This window comes from Triturus cristatus, chromosome 3_1 (assembly GCF_964204655.1).
Source record: "Triturus cristatus chromosome 3_1, aTriCri1.1, whole genome shotgun sequence".
In the NCBI taxonomy this organism is placed as follows: domain Eukaryota; kingdom Metazoa; phylum Chordata; class Amphibia; order Caudata; family Salamandridae; genus Triturus; species Triturus cristatus.
Window position 1 is genome coordinate 1,025,438,388 of NC_140583.1, and position 16,358 is coordinate 1,025,454,745.

A 16,358-nucleotide genomic window follows, 5' to 3' on the forward strand; every position below is an offset into this window, starting at 1 on the left:
GGGAGGGGCATGGGGAAGTCGGCAGACAATGGAATAGGTTTTATTTATTTATTTAATTTTACCTATTCTGTCGTCTGTCGACTTGCTCCCCTCCCACTCCACCCCACTAACCCACCGCGCTTAGCTGCACTGGACGCCGCTGGTTCACTAGGGGGACACAAGGGCCAGGATCTAGAAACTGACTAGTCGCAACTGATTTTTTTAGGATGACCTGGTGATACGTGAGGAAGAGTAGGGTGGAGAGACTTGTTTTACCGCTGCAGCGCGCTCACTTCTTGAGTCATGGCACCCTGAAGAATTCAGGAAGCAGCACCTTCCACTGATGATCTGCTATACTTATTCTCAGGGTTTAAGACAAACCTGATAATTAACTGACATGTTTGGGGAAATGCAGTTGAATTGCTCTCCCATCACTTGCTACAAATCATACGTACATTTACTCAGCGTGTCATGGGTGTAATTTAAGCCTAGATTTCTTGGTTGCGCTGTGTGTTCATGATTTACACACATGATTTATGCCAGTAATCCCTTTTCAATTTCAGTGATGAATATGCACCACTGAGCGCCTCGCTCTGCACGTGGTGGGGCTGGTGCTATAAGTATCTGTTTGCAAAGAGTGCGTCGGTTTAATTACATATTCGCGTTGCTTCGCCCCAGTGGCGCAATTTGTTGTTAACCACGTGCCTGTGCGTGAGGGAAGGAAGCAGCGAGGAATCCCTTCACTGGGGTGGAAAACCAGAACAGAGACTAGAAGGGTCCTCGGAACCGCTCTGTAGGATTTCATTTCTTATTGACACCCGTAGCAAAAATCTAATCTCTAAGCATTACTCATTCGCGTCCTAATGAGACAGATCCCTGCTAGAGGGCGCCATCTCGCACTGGGTGGAATGTTTTTAAATATCTTCGATGCCTGTTCCTACCAAGACCTGTCTGCGCTCTCAGGATGGAGGCTCTCGGTGTTAGGGCGGGCTGCATGCACCATCATTGGATCCACCACTGCGCCCAAACCACCTTCGAGCTTTGAAACCAGCAGAGAAGAGGACTTGCTCTTCAAGGCGCGCATGCGCGTTAAACTGACATCTAGATGCATTAGAAATCTACAGTGTGTGTGCAAGGCGTGACGTGTCTGAGGCCAGCCAATGATGTAAATAACTTGGCAACTGAGAAATGGCTTCGCCTAAACAGATGAAAGAGAGGAGCATGTATAGATGAAAAAGAAAAGTATATATACATGAAAGAGAGCCATATATATAGATGAAAGAGAGCAGTATGTGTGTGTGTGTATATATATATACATATATATATAAATATATATACATGCAAATCTATACATAGATGAAAGAGAGCAGTGTCTATAAAGAGAGCAGTGTGTATAGGTGAAAGAGAACAGTGTGTGTAGATGAAAGAGGGCAGTATATAATGATGAAAGAGAGCAGTATATAATTATGAAAGAGCGCAGTATATATGGATGAAAGAGAGCAGTATACGCTTTAAGTGGGCCGGGTCTCACTGGGTCTGAGCACCGGCAGTTTTTTTAAGGGGGCCTCGAAACGTGTCTCTATCGGGCTCTGTTTTGTGCCCTGGCACAGGCGGTCCGTTTTTTTATTCCGGACTGCAGTGACAGCAGGGCGCAGGCACACCGATGTGCGCGTGGTGAGCTTTGTAGAGGAAGGGAAATCCTTTAAAGAGAGTCATTTTTTCTCTGGATTTCCCTTCTCTTTTTGAATCTCAGGAGCAGTAACATTGTCCTGGTGTCACCAGTGCTTTAAGTGGAACTTTTTTCAATATTATATACAAGCCATAGTTGCTGCCTATTTATCTTAGGGAACTAGCAACCATTGACAAAGCCAATAGTCCTGACTTGTAGGTATGATGTGACTTGTTGTATCATATATCTGGGCGCAATAACAGGAAGAGCAAAATACAAGTCGGGTGGCACACTGTGCTAAACACAGATTTTTAGCTGACATGTTTTTAAGCCACGCCCTTAATTACATTGACCACGCCCCTTTGCGAGACCCCACAGTTTTTTCATCCCACTTAAAGCCCTGGCAGTATATATAGATGAAATAGAGTGGTATGTACAGATGAAAGAGAGCAGTATGTATGGATGAAAGAAACAGTATATATAGAAGAATGTGAGCCATATATATAAATGAAAGAGAGCAGTATATATAGATGTATGTGACCACTATATATTGATGAAATAAAGCAGTATTTATAGATGAAAGAGAGCTGCATGTATAGATGGAAGAGAGCACTGTGTATAGATGAAAGAGAGAAGTGTGTATAGATGAAAGAGAACAGTATGTATAGATGTATGCAAGCAGTATCTATGGATGAAAGAGAGCATCATGTGTAGATGAAAGAGAGCAGTGTGTACAGATGAAAGAAAACAGTATATATGACTTTTGAAAAGTGCAGTATATATAGATGAAAGAGACCAGTATATATATACATATATGTGAGCAGGATATATAGATGAAAGAGAACAGCATGTGTAGATGAAAGAGAACAGTGTGTTTAGATGAAAGAGACCAGTATATATAGAAGAAAGTGAGCCATATACATAGATGAAAGAGCAAAGTATATATAGATGTATGTGAGCAGTATATATAAATAAAATAGAGCAGTATATATCGATGAAAATGTGTCATATATTTAGAAGAGAGCAGTATAATTAGATGTATGCGAGCAGTATATATAGGTGAAAGAGAGCAGCACGTGTAGTTGAATGGGCAGTATGTATAGATGAAAGAGCAGTTTGTTTAGATGAAAGAGAGCAGTATATATGGTTGAAAGAGAGCAGTATGTATAGATGAAAGAGAGCAGTATATATAGATGAAAGAGAGGAGTATATGTGGATGAAAGAGAGCAGTATATTTAGAAGAAAGTGAGCCATTTATATAGATGAAAGAGAGCAGTATATATAGATGTATGTGAGCACTATATATAGCTGAAATAAAGCACTATTTATAGATGAAAGAGAGCTGCATGGATAGATAGTCGGGAGCACTGTGTATAGATGAAAGAGAGCAGTATGTATAGATGTATGCAAGCAGTATGTATAGATGAAAGAGAGCACCATGTGTAGATGAAAGAGAGCAGTGTGTACAGATGAAAAAACCCAGTATATATGGATTTTAAAAGGGCAGTATATATAGATGAAAGAGACCAGTATATATAGATGTATGTGAGCAGGATATATAGATGAAAGAGAACAGCATGTGTAGATGAAACAGAGCAGTGTGTATAGATGAAAGAGAGCAGTATATATAGATGCATGTGAGCAGTATCTAGAGATAAAAGAGAGCAGTATATATAGATGAATGGGAGCAGTTTATATTGATAAAAGACAGCGGTATGTATATAAGAAAGAGACCAGTATATATAGAAGTAAGTGAGCCAAATACATAGATGAAAGAGCACAGTATATATAGATGTATGTGAGCAGTATATATAGATGAACTAGAGCAGTATATATAGATGACCGTGAGCCGTATATATAGAAGAAAGGGAGCAGTATATTTAGATGTATGCAAGCAGTATATATAGATGAAAGAGAGCCGCTCGTGTAGTTGAAAGAGATCAGTATGTATACATGAAAGAGAGCAGTTTGTATAGATGAAAGAAATCAGCATATATAGAAGAAAGAGAGCAGTACATTTGGAAGAAAGATGGCAGGCAGTATATATAGATGGAAGAGAGCATCATGCTTAGATGAAAGGGAGCATCATGTTTAGATGAAAGAGAGCAGTGTGTATAGATGAAACATAGCAGTTTGTATAGATTAAAGAAAGCAGTATATATGGATTAAAGAGAGCAGTATGTATAGATGAGAGAGCAGTGTGTGCAGATGAAATAAAGCAGTATGTATATATGTAGGTGAGCAGTATATATAGATGAAAGAGAGCAGTATGTATAGATGTATGTGAGCAGTATATATATAAATGAAAGAGAGCGGTATGTATAGATGTATGTGAGCAGTATATATATATAAATGAAAGAGAGCAGTATGTATAGACGAAAGAGACCAGTATGCATAGATAAAAGAGCGCAGTATATATAGATGAAAGAGACCATCATATGTAGATGAAAGAGAGCAGTATATATAGATGAAAGAGAGCAGTAGGTATAGATGTATGTGATTAGTATATATAGATGAAAGAGAGCAGTGTGTTTAGATGAAAGAGACCAGTATATATAGAAGAAAGTGAGCCATATACATAGATGAAAGAGCAAAGTATATATAGATGTATGTGAGCCGGATATATAAATGAAATAGAGCAGTATATATTGATGAAAATGTGTCATATATTTAGAAGAGAGCAGCATAATTAGATGTATGCGAGCAGTATATATAGATGAAAGAGAGCAGTACGTGTAGTTGAAAGAGCAGTATGTATAGATGAAAGAGAGCAGTATATATGGGTGAAAGAGAGCAGTATTTATAGATGAAAGAGAGCAGTATTTATAGATGAAAGAGAGCAGAATATATGAATGAAATAGAGCAGTATGTATAGATGAAAGAAGCACTGTGTATAGATAAAAGAGAGCAGTTTGTATAAATGAAAGAAAGCAGCATATATAAATGAAAGTGGGAAGTTGGTATAGTTGAAAGAGAGCTGTGTATATATAGATGAAAATGAGCAGTATAGATAGATATAAGAGAGCAGCATATATAGATGAAAGTGAGCTGTATATATAGATATATAGATAAAAAGGATCAGTATGTATAGATGAAAGAGAGCAGTATATATAGATGAGAGAACAGTATGTATAGATGAAAGAGAGCACTATGTATAGATGAAAGAGAGCAGTTTGTATAGATGAAGACAGCGGTATGTATAGATGAAAGAGCAGTATATATAGATGAAAGTGGGCAGTATATTGCTGAGAGCAGTATATAAAGATGAAAGAGAGCAGTATATATATTTATAAACACACACACACATACATACTTACATACACATATATATATGTATATATATACATATATATATATGTATTACCTACTGGCGGTCGCCAGTAGGTAGTTATAGTTAGGACCCCTTTTCCATAGGAAATCCGCAACATTCTATTTTGAATAACTTTGGCGCCGGTCGATGAATCCTCGCGAATTTCTCAAAATAGGTGGGGCGCTCCGCTCCGCTCCTACCCTGAAAGTCTCGGGGGGATTCGTCAAGCGGGGGCTGAGATAAAAGGGGGGTCCCAAAACGCGTTTTTCCCATGCATTTTTCCATAGGACCTTTAGACAGAGCTACAGCCCGAACGGCTGAACAGAATTACTAGAAATTTGGCAGAGAGGTAGTCCCTATGTCAAGGAAGTGCCTTTTGTAGGTTTGGTGTAAATCTGTTCAGTAGATTCTGAGAAAATAGCCTTTAAATCAATATATATATCTGAGCCCGCTTACGGTACGCTTACCGTACGCTTACCGTACGCGTACGGTGGCGTGCGTGAGCGCGATTCTGATTGGCTCTTAGATCTTAGTAAACATTCGAATCGGCCGAAACCAGGAAGCGGCGTCCGCCATTTTGTCTCTCGCACTGAGTGTTATTTATCAAACATGATGCCCAAAAACATGTTACGGGGCTGTTTTGACAACTCCCTCCCACATAGTCATGTTGAGGGAGTCCCCAAACATCCCCCAAGAGCAAAAACGGTTTTATTTTTTTTTCGGCAATTTCGCCGAGTACGCTTACCGTACGCTTACCGTAAGCGTACGGTAAAAAATAGAAATAAAAAAAACACTATCCACACTTACCCCACCCCCTGTGCTTTTGGTGGCCGTAGGCCACCAAAAGTACAGGGCTTATTACATCAGTAAAAAAACTATATTTTGGCAACATGAAATTATAAAATCGAAATAAAAAAAAAACTATCCACATTGACCCCACCCCCTGTGCTTTTGGTGGCCGAAGGCCACCAAATGTACAGGGCTTATTAAAGTTGATAAAAACCGTGCACGGAACGCACTGCGTTAAGTGGGCGCGCACGCCTCGAATGGCGTAAAGTAACTTAGCATTTAAAAAAACGTACAAATTCACTGAAAAAACCATAGGTTTCACACACGTTATAGTTAGGAATTAGCATTTAAAAAACCTTGCAAATTCACTGAAAAAACCATAGGTTTCACACATGTTATAGTTAGCGGAAATTTTACTGATAAAAAACCAATGAAATTGCCCCGTTATAGTTAGTGCTGGCAACTATAACTCACGCGACCGCAATCTTCTGCTGATGACATATGTGTCTTTATAAAAAAAAATATTTGTAATATATGTATAGCTAAAAATGTATGGAAGAAGACATGGGCAAATAAGTGTCTAAATACAGTATTAGCATCAGCAGAGGATTGCGGTCGCGTGAGTTATAGTTGCCAGCACTAACTATAACGGGGCAATTTCATTGGTTTTTTATCAGTAAAATTTCCGCTAACTATAACATGTGTGAAACCTATGGTTTTTTCAGTGAATTTGCAAGGTTTTTTAAATGCTAATTCCTAACTATAACGTGTGTGAAACCTATGGTTTTTTCAGTGAATATATATATATACACACACACACACACACATATATATATATATATATATATATATATATATATATATATATATATATACGCTGAAAAAAACACAGATTTCAGGGACATTATAGTTAGAAATTAGCATTTAAAAAACCTTAGAAAGTCACTGAAAAAAACACAGGTTTCAGGGTTGTTATAGTTAGTTGGACATTTCACTCGTACAAAACCAGAGAAATTCGGCCGTTATAGTTAGTTAAGCGCACTATAACTCGTGCCCCCGCAATGCACTGCTATGAGGTCACATATTACATCATTCATGACATAGTCAGCTCCCCTTGTGCAAAAGCAATTCTGCTTTGGTTTTTGGAAGCGAGAGCAGGTTTTCCTGCTCTCGCTTCCAAACCCTAAAGCAGTGTTTGCTGTGGGCACCCCGGGACATTGCAGGGTGGCAGTCCCCAGGGCCATCAAGGGCTCCAGGAGAGGGGCCGTGTGGCCCCCTCCCAACTCTTTAAAGCCCCGGGGAGGTAGTGGTCCCAGGGGCAGTGTGGGGGGGCTTGAGCCCCCCCACACAATTATTTATTACAGCCCTGTGGAGGTGGCGGTCCAAAGGGCTTGGGGGGCCCCCCGCCCTTATTGAAATTAAGCCCCGGGAGGTGGCAGTCCCCGGGGCTTGAGGGGGCCTGCAAGGCCCCCTGCCCCTATTTATTAAAAGCCCCACATGAATTATGAGTCCCCAGGGAGGTGGCGGTCCCCGGGGCTGCGGGGCGAAAATCAATTTAGCATTGCCCCCGGGACCTGGCCCACCTGGGGGCTTTCAAAAACAAAGCTCGGGAGAATATATATATATATATTTTAATTAGGGGGGCAGGGCTGGGGGTCCTTGTGGAACTCCCTGAGCAGGCCTAGTGTGTCATGGTGTTTCTACCCTACCACCTTTTCTTGTTTTCATCTTTGTTTTACTGTTTTCTTGTGACTTGGTTACCGAGTCACAAGATGGCTGCCAACAACTTCCTGGTTTGGAGTGTTGGCAGCCAATTAGAATGAAGCTTGTGCTCAGGAGGAGTCGCGACCCCTCCTTGGTGCTCAGATATCGATATATTTTTTTTTTAATATCTCAAGAATTACTGAACGGATTTACACCATTTTAAAAAGGGCACTTTCTGAACCAAGAGCTACTTTTTTGCCAAGTTTGGTGTAATTCCGTTCAGCAGTTCAAGTTGTAGCCTGTTCCAAATATTCCTATGGAAATTAACATGGTGAAAATGCGCATTGGGACCCCCATTTTTTCTCAGCCCCCACTTGATGAATCACCCCAAAATATTCAGGACAGGAGCTGACCGGAGCGCTGCACCAGTTTTGAAAATTTCGCGAAGATTCGTCAAATGGCGCCAAAGATATTGGCAAATCAAAAAATGCTTTTCCTATGGATAATAGGTCCTAACTATAACTACCTACTGGCGACCGCCAGTAAGTAATATATCATATAATATATATAATATATATATATTATATATATATATATATATATATATATATATATATATATATATATATATATATATATATTACCTACTGGCGGTCGCCAGTAGGTAGTTATAGTTAGGACCACGTTTCCATAGGAAATCCGCAACATTCTATTTTCAATAACTTTGGCGCCGGTTGACGAATCCTCGCGAATTTTTCAAAATAGGTGGGGCGCTACGCTCCGCTCCTACCCTGAAAGTCTCGGGGGGATTCGTCAAGCGGGGGCTGAGATAAAAGGGGGGTCCCAAAACGCGTTTTTCCCATGCATTTTTCCATAGGACCTTTAGACACAGCTACAGCCCGAACGGCTGAACAGAATTACTTGAAATTTGGCAGAGAGGTAGTCCTCAGGTCAAGGAAGTGCCTTTTGTAGGTTTGGTGTAAATCTGTACAGTAGATTCTGAGAAAATAGCCTTTAAATCAATATATATATATCTGAGCCAGCTTACGGTGCCCTTACGGTGCGCTTACCGTACGCGTACGGTGGCGTGCGCGAGCGCGATTCTGATTGGCCCTTAGATCTTAGTAAACATTCGAATCGGTCGAAACCAGGAAGCGGCGGCCGCCATTTTCTCTCTCGCACTCTGACAGGGGGTTGAAAAACCAAGTGCAAAAACATGTAAAGGGGCTGTTTACACAGCTCCCAAGCACCTAGCCATGTCGAGGGAGTCCCCAACGATCCCCCAAGTGAAAAAAGGCAATTTTAATTTTTTTAAAAATTTCGCCGATTACGCTTACCGTACGCGTACGGTAAGAAATAATAATAAAAAAAAATATATCCACATTCTCCCCACCCTGTGTGCAAAACGTGCCTGAAGGGCACCTTTTGTGCATGGCTTATTAGAGCTAAACAAAACATATATTTTACCTATCACAACGATGCTCATCATATGTCCTCCATGTGCGCACGGTGCGCGAAGCGCATCGTGCGTTCATGGCCCATCTAGCGTAACGTGGGCACGCGGTGCGCGAAGCACACCGCGTGCTCACTGTGCGCGCACGGTGCGCGAAGCGCACCGTGCGCGCACGGAACGAACTGCGTTAAGTGGGCGCGCACGCCACAAATGGCGTAAAGTAACTTAGCATTTAAAAAACCGTACAAATTCACTGAAAAAACCATAGGTTTCACACACGTTATAGTTAGGAATTAGCATTTAAAAAACCTTGCAAATTCACTGAAAAAACCATAGGTTTCACACATGTTATAGTTAGCTGGACATTTTACTGATAAAAAACCAATGAAATTCCCCCGTTATAGTTACTGTAGGCAACTATAACTCACGCGACCGTAATCCTCTGCTGATGACATATGTGTCTTTATGAAAAAAAAATATTTGTAATATATGTATAGCTAAAATTTAATGGAAGAAGACATGGGCAAATAAGTGTCTAAATACAGTATTAGCATCAGCAGAGGATTGCGGTCGCGTGAGTTATAGTTGCCTACAGTAACTATAACGGGGGAATTTCATTGGTTTTTTATCAGTAAAATGTCCAGCTAACTATAACATGTGTGAAACCTATGGTTTTTTCAGTGAATATATATATATATATATATATATATATATATACATATATATATATATATATATAAATATATATACAAATGAGAGAGAGCAATATATATGAATGAAAGAGAGCAATATATATAGAAATGTTAAAGATATCGGTATGTATAAATGAAGGATAACAGTATATATGTATGAAAGACAGCGGGATATATAGCTGAAATAGAGCAGTGTATATAGATGAAAGGGAACCGTACAGATAGATGAAAGAGAGCAGTATGTATAGATGAAAGTGAGCAATATTGCGGCTCTTTTAAGCATCTCCCTTTGGACCAGATAGACACTGCAGTATGTATCAACGTATGTGGTGCTTCTTAAAACAATTCATGATGGTCCCTCCCTGACTTTGTTATGGATAACTGTTCACTTTTCTCTTCCAAGAGCGATTTAGAACACTTAAAACATCATTTCACCAATACTGTAGCAGTGGGAAACATTGTAAACATAAAGTACATCACACTTTTAAAGTTGGGAAAGTGCTTCCTGGGTCACATTCTTCTCATGACAAAGTCTTAGTTATAGCCAGGACAGACTTGTCCTGCCTTGCACTGTAGTATGTCATTGGTGTCCTTGTGGTATCAGTGGTGAGTTACTGCACCAAGATATTGCTGGATTAATGACATGTGCTATATTAGTTGTTCCACTCCCTCTCTCATCAATCAGGACTCCCCCCTTGCACACTCTGTTCCAACTAAAATAGGTTTGAAATTGCCACGAATCACAACTCGTTGAGTCCGTACTGCTCTCAAAATCCCTGGTGATAGATCTCACTACGGGCATATCCTGCTGTTTCCTTGGAACAAATTAGGTGTAGTCTATACTAGAGAATGCAGTTCTAATGCCCCTGCTATGTTTTTTTTCTTTTAGATTCCCTTTTTTATCATGCCTCGGCTAATGGGCGTACTCAGCATAGTGGTGTTGGTTATGGTACAATGCTACACACCATAACTTGCGATTTTCTGGGTTTTTTACTTTGTTCTCGCTGAAGCATAACTGACCTTTAATTGTGTTTTTTTCAGTGATTTTTATGGGATCTTTTATTATGTACTACCAGTGCTTAATTTGAACTGGTGGCTGCCGGTGGGCCCACCGGCACTCATTTTTTGGGGCCGGTGAGGCCCACTGGTATTTATTGTTCCTTTTCAGACATTCCTCAAGAGCAACAGATTGGAAAACACACAAACAGAAAAGATGAGGTAAGATTAGACGGAAAAAAACGTCAAGAAGGGAGAAAGCAAGTACCTGCTAGAGTGTGATAAAGGGGCATGGGCCGCTTTGCAGTGGATTAAAGAGGACTGAGGTGGAATCTGGACTAGACAGCATTGGTATTTGATTAGAGGACTTTTAATAGCACCGGCCCTTGTCTTTTGAACAGTGCTTTTGGCACCGGCACTCATGAAGGCAAAACTCTGGAACGAACTTCCAGCCGAACTTCGACTCATTGATTACCATTTAGTATTCAGGAAAAAGCTGAAAACACATCTATTCCCCAAAGCTTGATGAGTTACAGAACTCCCCTCCTTATTGGATTTCTCACCCGAAAGGGCTTTCCTTCAGTGCCGTGATATCCATTCTGATGAATGTTGCGCTCTATAAATAAAATAAATAAATAAATGAACTTGCTAAGCTAAGCTAAGCTAAGCACTGTACTGCATTCTCTTGCCATATACGCATTATGCGCTGGACATGGCCTTTGGGCCAGGCCCTACCTGTCCTGCGTTCACTCCAGCCTCTGCATCCATTATCTCATAGAAAGACTTATCCTACTTGAGCAGGCTTTGGGCCCTTATCACATAACTGAGTCCTGGCAGGGTCCAGGGGACTTGTGGCATGAGCCCTCCTTCCCCATGGCTCAGGTGCCACATTGTGGGGCTACCTTTTGTATGAGACACCATTGTAGCCTTAAACATCATGGAGGTTTGTGGGGACAGAGCAGGAGATGACTCGTGGCGCTGCCTTGATAACTCCTAGCTCATTCAATTAGGGTCGTATTCTCGAGGGTGAAATCTCGCAAGATTTGGCAGCCATCTTGGGCAGGTCTCTGCTAATGAAGGCAGCTCCAGCCACTGCTAACCTCCAGTTATTGTTGTTTTGGTTAGGAGATAGCGGGTCAGAAAGCACACAGAAGATCCAGGCCTCCTCCAGGGACAGTTGGAAGCCCCAGGGATGTTCCTATGCCAAAAGGGACTTCTCGCAAGTAGACGTCATCAGAGAGATAAGCCCTGTTTATTGTCTGGGAAAAAACTAATACTGGAATCGTAGCAGTTAAGAAACATTCAAGAGATTGTTGTTCTCTCAAGGAACACCTATAGGAATGGCACCGGACCATGGTAGAAAAAAATCTGCTGAAAAGCCGAATAAAATCACATTATCTTTATTATCGCCATCATTACTAATGATGATGACGATGATAATAATAATAGTAACGGTGGTATAATTATTATTGTTAATCGTAGTAGTTCATTTTTTACATTTCCTCTTGTATTACAGCCAGCGCTCTTTAGCACCAGCGCCCCTCGAGACTTCGGGGCTCGTGTCTGAAAGGGTCGGGGAAGGAGGGAGCAAGGAGTGAAGGGGTGGAACCTTTGTCCATAGACAGGTCTATTGCAAGCTCAGCTGGTACCAAATGTTTCTTGGAACGGAAGTAAGGTAATGGCGGGACCTCCAGGGCTTTGACTAACCCTCTAGGCTGCCACTACCGATAAAGCTGCTTTTTACGATGCTGGCCTGTGTAGTGACTCATTACACAGGCCAGCATCGTAAAAAGCAGCTTTATCGGTAGTGGCAGCCTAGAGGGTTAGTCAAAGCCCTGGAGGTCCAGCCATTACCTTACTTCCGTTCCAAGGAACATTTGGCAACAGCTGAGCTTGCAATAGACCTGTCTATGGACAAAGGTTCCACCCCCTTCACTCCTTGCTCCCTCCTCCAAGGACCTGATGTCGTTTAGCGGAACTGAGCACTGAGGTGAGTCGGTGGCGCGCCTGCGCTGCCAAACGTGCAGTTCCCGCTCGGGGAAATGGTGAGTTTACACCGTAGATCCATTTTTTTAACCTTGGTTTTGGTGGCGCATCCCTTATTGGGCACCAGGTCAAAAAGAGGGTCGCCCCATACCACTCAAGGAGTGGCGCCCATCACTCCTTTGTTCCTACCCAGGGCGCTGTGCGAGGCATGATAGTCTTGGGTAAGGAAACACACGCTGCTCCTGTCTCCCCTGGAAAAACATCGCTGGACCTCATTGTTTGTATCCAAGAAAAAAATCTGCTTTGGTGAACTACTGGACCGCCCTCCAGGCTCTAAATGACCCTCTGGGTGTGTTTTCCCTACCGCATAACACAAGTACATCAGGCTTTCTGTGACATTCCAAGAGTCTGGTCAGATGCACCCTAGACAGGGGACGATGCTCACATTCCAGCACCGCGGAGAGCAGCTGCTGCTGTCACCTCAGGGCCTTTGACAGCTGCTCGTTTGGAGTTTGCAGCATCCGGGACACTTAAGGACCTTGCCGGCAGCGAGTATGGACATTTCCACTCATAAACAGTGCAGGCATTTGAGCCCCTGGCATTAGCTCGTGTCCACATTCACAGCCTTAATATTGTTTGACAGCTGTTGACCTTTAGCCTCTCGAACAGAGCCGGTTACTCCCCTTTGCTTGTCCTGAAGAACCTTCTGCTGCCATTTCACGGTTGACAATGGCCGTGCCTACATTTCAGCTCGCTGGATTGCTGCCTGCATGGACACCCCAAACATACGTTTTAGGGCCCGATACAAATAATTCGGCACCCTTACAGCGACTAATGCGAAACATGAATAAGGCAGATCCGTCCAGCTCGTGCTAAGAGTTCAGCACCCTGGTCAGCCGCCGCCCCATACAGTTCAGCACCCTGGACAGAGGCCAGCATGAGCATTTTCAGTGCTTCAAACTGCTGCTGGAGACATTTTATTTTAGCATCAGGGCCAGCGGCCGGTGGAGATATTTTACCGTACAGTACAGAGGTCGGTGAGGAAGATATTTTAGCGTCCTGTACAGAGGTCGATTAAGATATTTAAGCTTTCGAAGCAGAGGTCGATGCACACGTTTCAAAGACCCGGACAGCCTCGTCGACGATATTTCAGTGTCCCATGCAGACGTAGGTGCTGGTATTTCAATGTCCTGGACATCGCTTGGTGCAGATATTTCGACCTCCCTGGACCGCATTGAATGCGTATATTTCACGGCATGGACAGCTAGAGAGATAGATAACATTTTTATTGTATCAAGTTATTTATAACCATCACAATATATATATTTAAAAAAACAGCAATCTACAAATAACAAATAAAACTGAGCCTCAGACGAATCACAGTTTGGTCAATTGGTACTTGTAGGTAGCAATACTCAACTCCATGAAGAATCAGGGACTCGATGTACAAAATCGCGTTTTTGCGATTTCCTAATAGCAAATTTTAGAGATTCCTTAATAGGAAACAGTAAACTGCAATGTACAACAGTGAGCTATTCGCAGTGGATTGTAAATGGACCTGCCTCATCAATATTCATGAGGCAGGTCGTCATTTGCGACCCATTGTGAATGGCTAGAATCACAGGAATGGTGGCAGCAGAATACCATGTCTTTGATTGCTTTTTAATAAAACATTATTTTATTTTGTGATCCAGCCCGTTTTTTTTTAAGGAAAACGGGAGGGATTTAAAAAAGAAAAATTAAATGCTTCTTTTTGTTTTTTAAGGGCAGGCAGTGGTCCTGCTCTTAACATTTTTTGGTGCCCACATTCACATGGGGAAGGGATCCCTGAGGACCCCTTCCCATTTGCAAATGGGTTACCACCAACTTGAAGTAGGTGGTAACTGCAAATGTTTTGCGACCGCATTCCCTGTTGCAAAACATTCATACATACCAGTGCTATTTGGTATTAGGAAGGGACATCCTAAATACGCCTCTTCCTAATTCCAAATCGCAGAAGTAAAATGACAAACCAGTAAGAAGTTACTGAGTAACATTTTGCCTTAGGTACATGGTAAAAAGCATTTTACCGGTTGTAAAACGGCCTGATGACCCTTTTGCGACTGGTAAAATGCTTCGTACATCTGGCCCCAGATCCAATAAAGTGCAATGTGTGATATTGCCCACATGGGATTAAATAGGCACCCAAATAAAAACAAGAAAAAAAGAGGATAACAGCCTACTCCATACACAGAGGTACAGACTTCCAAGAGTTCTGTAGAAAAAATATGGTTAATACATAACTTGTTGTTACTAAAATGCACTGAGCAGAGCCATCAAAGAACACCTCTGCTACGTATAGAATGACAGCAACATAGTATTCATGATTAGTGAACTCTAGCAAATAATACTGTGGCCGATCAAAAAAAGCAGCCATAAAAATCTATAATACAGGTACAACAGGCATCTTTTAGTTCTAGCTATAGTCTGCACGGTTGTTTAAAAATAAAATGTCCAAGAGCCCAATGTAGCCCAACTATGATGGATGAAAAATGCTAGACACTCTCCAACAGGTAAGATAGTAGAACACTCTTCAATGGTAAGTTCAATAGTTGTAATGCTTCTTTGAGGAATTGCACACATCTGGCTGATAGCTGCAGGTTCACACCACTCAGAAATGTGGAAATAACTCTGTTGCATTGTCTTATGCTGAGTGTGCGGAACAAGGATTTCAAGCAGTAGCATCTTAAAGTTTTCAAGACTGGCACATTACATGGGAGAGACGTTCCTTCTTATAGTTACATAGGCGACAGTGCTGTTTCTCAGACCCGGTTAGCCACCCAAATTTATAGACTTTTGAAGGATCTAGCCCACACCTCAGCCTCAGCAAATGGTTTTTGATGGCCAGTTTCATAGGGCAGGCTAAGTACCAAGCTTTGCTCGGCTCTTGGTACAGTGAGTCACATAGACTGGCATGGGCCTTTCTGGACAGATCTTGTTTGTCCTCAATTCCTTATTGTACCTTCGCCATTTTTACCAACAGCTTTGCAGTCAGCTTCAGGTCCTTGCATATATTCCGTCCCATGGACAGCGGACGTTGCAGCTATTTCACCCTTCTAGACAGCTTTCACCTAAGTTTCCCATATAGACAGTATGGATGATATTTAAAATATCGGAGTGCAGTGTTACTCCAAAATTGGTTACTCCGCGCTCCGACATTTTTTAAATGCAGGGATGCGCCATATTTCCAAAATACAGTGCATCCCTGTGTTTCCTCTAGTGCTAAAAAAGCTGCCTAGCGCCAGCGCAGACTCCCTTGCGCCATGGTGCAAGGGTGACTGTGTTACAGGGGCGTTTGTTTATGTGCAGAAAGGGGCACCTTCTTGCACACAAAAAATATCTAAAGGCAATTTGCTGTTTCTATGAATGCAGCACACACAGAAAGAGCAAAATATAAGGCAAAGTTAATAATGTTCTCCTTATACCACCATCCTAAGACCAGGTTTTACCTGGCATTAGTTTTTGGCGCCGCCCCACTGAAACACCCATTGCACACCCCTTTCACTCTAAGTGAAGCGTAAAAATGGGCCTTATTTACAAAGCGGCATTAAGCCACGTAAAGTGGCTTAACATCGCTTTGTAAATAAGGAGAAGGGGCTATCACCATTAAAAAAGTCCCTAAAAGTGATGTTCTGGTGGATATATCTAATTGTAAATATACCCCTATGTTTCCTACAACACTTTTGGGACCTAAGATGGCAAGACTGTGCAGCTTTCCCTGCAGACACTGTCCAAACTGTT